This window comes from Pteropus alecto, unplaced genomic scaffold, assembly GCF_000325575.1.
Source record: "Pteropus alecto unplaced genomic scaffold, ASM32557v1 scaffold86, whole genome shotgun sequence".
NCBI lineage: Eukaryota > Metazoa > Chordata > Mammalia > Chiroptera > Pteropodidae > Pteropus > Pteropus alecto.
The window spans coordinates 6041850-6047869 of NW_006442109.1; the positions used below are offsets into that span (position 1 = coordinate 6041850).

Below are 6020 nucleotides of genomic sequence, written 5' to 3' on the forward strand. Positions count from 1 at the left end.
CTCACTAAGCCTTCTAATATTAACCCAAGGCAAAATATTGTTCACTTGTTAGATATTAAGATATCACATTTAAAATTTTTCTTCTGTGTTCCCTGAATTTACATCTGGTTCAATCTTCATACAAAACCTATATTAAGTGTTGCTTTGTGCATGGCCTTATGCTAGGAACTGAATTACAAAGACTTTATTTTTGATTTTGAGGAATTTCTAATTGAAAAACCACAACACTGAGGACAAAGGAATATCTCAACAACCTGTCTGAATCTCAATGCCTGCCAGGGGCTCAGGATCTCTCGAAGGAGGTCAGGAAAGGAGGACTCTGAAGAATTTTGAGTTTGAGGAGGCTGGAGCCAGGGCAATACTGTGCTCCTCAGAGGGAAGATATGTGAAGGAAATGGGATCCAGGAAACCTAACAAGTGTTACTTAGGGTCTGCCCTAAGTAGTTACTTAGGGTCTGACAGCTCTCTGGGAGATTCAAGATCTGGGAGCTAAATCAGGAAAGATTTTTTTTTCTCGACGAAGGTGGAAACAGAACCATTTAATGTTTTACACATTGAAAATAAGTCAGATACAGAATAAATAAGAATGATAATAATTTAGGAAAGGCGAGTCTTCACAAATGGCAGTGCAAACAAGTAATGGAAGTTACTGTGGAGACCAGCAGCTGATCCAGGTTATTTGCTTGGTAGGAGTCTGTGGCCAGTCTGAAGGGTATGGGAGTTGGTCGCCTCTGAAGATTCTGTCCACAAATTGTTGGACCTCTTCCCAGGAAAAGTTCTGAAAGGAGAAAAAATGGACATAAGGCCAGCAACCTAGGAGAATCTGTCACAATTTGAGGCACAGGCTCAGAAACATTGAATATGTCTGAGTCTCAAGTGGGAATAGCTCCTCAGGACCATGCCCGAGATTCTAGCGATTCTGCTTGTGGATGAGCCATACCCTCCAAGAACCTTTTATCTACCTCAGTCACTCTCCTTCAGCCCTTCACCCGATGGATCTGACCCCACCCCTATTTCCCTCCCCACCACTTCTCTCCTCAAACTTTGGAGTCCCTACTCCTTCTGGCATCCACTACTAGCATCTCATGTGTTTTCTGTTACCTCCTCATTTAGCTGTACCTCCCCCTGGGCCAGTACACCTGCCCTTCACCTCAGTCCGGCCATCATTTTCTCACCAAATGCTACAGTGGAGCCTCTACCAGATATTCACATGAAGGCTTTGAACTCTCTGAACCACCATGGCAGCCAAGATTTGGGCATTCCAACCTCTATGGTGAGTGAAGCTGAATTTGAAGAGATCATCAAGTGAAACAACAATTTCCAGCAATGTTATTTCCAAAGCGATATCTGGAGCCAGTGCAGAGGATTATAGGGCCATTTAGACGCTGCTCACCGCTGTTACCATTATCAAACAGTCTCATGAGGTTGTCAGTGATGAGCATTGCTGGGTCCTTATCTCCTCTCTTGAAAGGTATCTTCATTACATTGAAGCTGAGTCCTGCAGTGTGAGTGCCAGGGGAGGTCACATAGCTGGTCACCTAGCCAGAACAGCAGGCTGCACTGGGACCTGCTTCATAATGAGGACCAGCATGATGATTGTTAACAAGAAAGGAGCCAAGAGCATGGAGAGAAACTAGAATACGGAATGGGACCCACCCACACCACTGAGAAAGGAGTCTGGTTGGAAGCGAATGTTTTTTAATGGACTTGCATCTCCTCACCTTCATCAGGACTAAAGGACAGAGGCAGCTCCACCCTTTCCCCTTCCTCCAAACCCTTAACCTGAAGAACACCCTCTGCCCTACAGGACCAAAGATTTCTTGGCATCCCTCCCAATCCCATATGTCCTATTTGCCAGGGGAGAGAACCTATCAGATAGAATGTAAGGAAAAGAAAGCGATGATTAGGTTAAAACTTAAAATACATCTTTTTTTTTAATGGGAAAAACTATATTATAATGTCCAGGATCATCTTATCACAATTGAGTGGTAAAGCTATTGCAAAGCAGCAATTACTATAAAAATAATTGGGGAACAAAGTTTTTATCATTGGGGTGAGTCTTATGGAAAGAGCTTCTGAAATGGAAAGCAGCGTTTTATTTTTTGACCTTGATAGTAGTTACTAAGGTGTTCGCTTTTATGAAAATTCATGTTGTACATTTGTGTAATTTTCTGTATCTTTATTTTATATCCCAATAAAGAATTGTTTTAAAAGAAAGAATGGTATTTATGAGACACAACAACCAAATATAATATGTGGAACTTGTTTGGATCCTGATTTGAACAAACCAATTACAAAATATTTAGGAGATAATCAGAAAAATTAGAACATTGACTAGATCTTTGATTATATTTAGGAATTATTGTCTAATTTTTAATATGACTGCTACTGTGTGTTTTAGAAAAAGAGTATTATTTAAAGATACACACTGAAATACTTTAGGTACTGTTTGAGATTTACTTTAAAATAATCCATTGGGGGTAGAAATGTCAGGTTGGGGTATAAATGAAACAAATTGGCCATATGTTGAAAATGGGTGAGAATGGTTGGAGACTACATGGGGATTCATCGTATTATTCCCTCCAGTTTTGTGCATGTTTGAAAATTTCCACAACAAAAAATTTCTTTTATTGATATGATTTGGATAAGTAGGAAAAATAATTTATCCCAGGTTCATAAGCAAAAGAAAAATGATGGACTTGTAGGTTCTATAAAGGATTACTGAAGCAGCTTCCTCTCTCTTCAATTAGCTGCTCTGGAAATTCTCCCTGCATAGGTTAATTGTTTAAGTAAACTAAAACTTTAGGGCCAGGTGTCATTTGTCAGGTAAAATGTCTCCAAATACCAAATATCCTAATGCTTCTTTCAGATCAGACTGCCAAAATAAAACTTATTTTAATTTCTCTCTGGAGGGCTGGAGATGGTGAGGTACAGGTTAAATTGCAAATGTAGGAGCTGATGCCCACACTGATGCACCTGAGAGAACAGAACCTTCCATTCCATCCTGCAGAATCTCAGGTCCAGATCTAAAATCTGTCTCTGAAATGCCTCCTACACTTGTTGAACAGCTGCTCAATCTCAAGTTAGCACGCAAGTAAAACATAATAATGTGAGTTGTTTTTTAAGGCCTTGCTGCCTTAATTTTGTCATGCTGGCATCAGCACCATATGCCTACTGGTGTGGCAAATTGAGAAGAAAATGTTTCTATGACTGTGCTGCTGATTTTTAAAATAACATATCTAATGAGCCAGCTGTGATTAGAAAAAAAAAACGTTAATAATCATTTCTGCAGTTTATTTTATCCTAAACAGATCTCAAATATTATTCTATCTTTTCAAAACTATAATACAGATATGATACAGATGGCCCATTTGATGAGTTCTATCTTAAGCAAGCTACCTAGGAGATCACTGCTTTTATCAAAAGGTAGGAAAAATAATTTATCCCAGGTCCAACGGGAAAAACTAAAATTATTATTCTGATAAAATGACATACATTTGATAAGACAGTGGTGTCAGTTCATGGATATACAGTGATTTGTCCCCCCAGAACTTGAATATAAGGGAAATGGAGATTGACTTTGAGCATTAAACCATGCAATGAATATGTAGTGATCAGAGCTAAGAATGCAAATCTGCTTATAGACCAAGCAGCTGTCAGGTCAGCAAGACTGGGCTATGAAAGAATGAATATGTTATGATACTTAAAAAATGTGTTCATCGAAGGTGTGTAGAAGGGGGTGATGTTGGCCCATCACAGAAATATAGGAAAACTAGTATTATTAAGGCAAGTGTTGGCTATAGCTGTCTAAACATTGTTCAGGGGACTCTAATCACTCGCGTCTCATAGTAAGACCACCCCTCCTTGAGCCAGACACATCCGTCTATGGAAACTCCAGGCAGAGGATGCAAGCTGGAGTGCCGGACAGCTAACCTGGCTCACGGATGGATTTGTCTGGCTCCTGTAGCTTTTCTTTTAATATTCAAATTAACTGGAAACATTTTCTTAAATGAAAAGGTTTTATGTAAGATTCTCTATTTATTAATTTTCTTGAAAAGGCCCACATTCCCATATGGCAGCACTCAGCTAGAATTGTCTAAGAGCTGTCCCCTGCAGACAACTCTCTAGCTGTCCACAGCCCTCACCAGTACCCTCACTCAGGTCTCTCATTTGCTTGGCCCCTAGAGGCATCTGCATTGGCCACCGCCAGATGAATAGTTTCAGCTGATCAGTTGGTCTTACTTCCTGTGTTCTGAGTCCATGTTCATTATATAATCTTCTAGTGCCAGCCTGATTTCCACTGTTAGTCTTCTATAGAGAGGAAGTGAGCTGATCATGTCAATGCAAGGACTCCTGCCTATGTGACAGTTTTATGTTTCATGGTACAGTAAGAAACTGGCATTTTGATTTTACACATCAGTCTGCAGTCAGTCAGTCCTGGAAAGATGGATCTGCTCTTAGTTGTAACAACAAAACCTAGTGTCTGTCTCCAAGGCTAAGAATCGAAACCCCCACTGCTGCTAAACTCACAGTGGCATGCTCCCTGGTCCAGTGACTTGGGACTGAACCACCCAATGTTACCATATGAAATCCTCCACAAAGAGGACGTTCTCTGGTTTTTATTTTATATTTGGAAGGTACTTCATGCTCTAATTTTGTTTTATAAAGAATCACATTTGCTTACATTATACTTTTGTATGTAAGGGTGTGTGTGTGTGTGTGTGTGTGTGTGTGTGTGTGTGTGTGTGTGTGTAAAATCCAAAGATAGTCAATTAGGTTAGTGGAAAAGCATACAAAATGAAAGTTTGGGGTTCAAAAATAAAATGATGTTTGCCTTTCTGGCACTTCTTACACCCAGAGTGCTGGGTGTATGTTTTTAGTTGCTTTATTTCTTCTATTTGCATCACATTTCATAGCTCTTTATTAATTGTGAAAGAATTATTGCTTTTTCTAACTCTCAAATCTTATTTTCTTTGCTACTTTGTTAATGTCATTGCCTCTGTAGTCACCCACTACTCTCCTATATTTTATAATTTAGAAAATGTCCACCTACATATTGCACCTCAATTGTGTCATCTGCCAGAAAGCAAGATGATTGGGAAAGAAAATCTTAAAAACACTTCCTACACATTCTCACATTGCAGAGGCTTTACATCACAGGCATTTGGGAGTCCCACTGTGTCTGGGAGAACTTTAGAACGATTCATGCAGGAAGCAGCTTAGGAAAAGATGAACATGGGTGTGGTAATGCTTACTCACATAGAAACTACAAAATACTTAAGATCCTCCAGTTCTTTCCCCAATTCAGCCATAAGCATATACATCTCATCCATTCATTTATTCATTTTTTAAAAATGGTTTTGCAGGTGACCAAAGATATACCTAAAGCCAATAGAAAGCAGTTTTCCTAACCTTAGTATTAATGATCATAATAATGATAATGACAACAAAACAGATAAGAAAATTTTTGCCTTTGCAACCACATATGGGATTTCAGTTGTTTTGTTTTCAGCTCTAAAGGATAGAACGGTTAGGCAGTTTGCAAGAATTTCCAGAAAATACTAAGTAGATCTATACCTATGATTTGTGTTTTCCTCCTGTAAGGAAATGTCTTTGGACAGCAAACTAAAGTTTACTGCAAAGTATAAGTTGGCAACTGCTTAAGGAATATTTCTCAATATTGCTTCCAAATAATTTTAAAAACACACAGAATGCCAGAAACTTATTTTCTATCTCTGTCCCCACCTATATCATTCCTATATCAGCCTCATTTATGGTTGAAGCATCTTAAATGAACAGTGAATATGTGGCATATTGAGAAATAGTAAATAAATAGATCTCTTAAAATGATGTTTTTGAAATCACATATGCATTTGATTAATAAATCAGGCACACATAAAACTGAGAAACTTCTCAGACCTTTCCTCTCCACAAAATGGAATACTTCAAAAGTGACATTTTAATATCTAAAATACATCTTCAATGACAGAAGTGTTTGAGTCAGTTCTTTATCCAGGTTA

The 6020-nt window shown here is 38.7% G+C and overlaps 1 pseudogene; it reads left to right on the top strand.

The window, feature by feature from the left end:
* The first annotated feature begins 620 nt into the window (after positions 1-620).
* LOC102889265 lies at positions 621-1702 on the top strand (annotated as a pseudogene).
* Positions 1703-6020: the final 4318 nt, after the last annotated feature.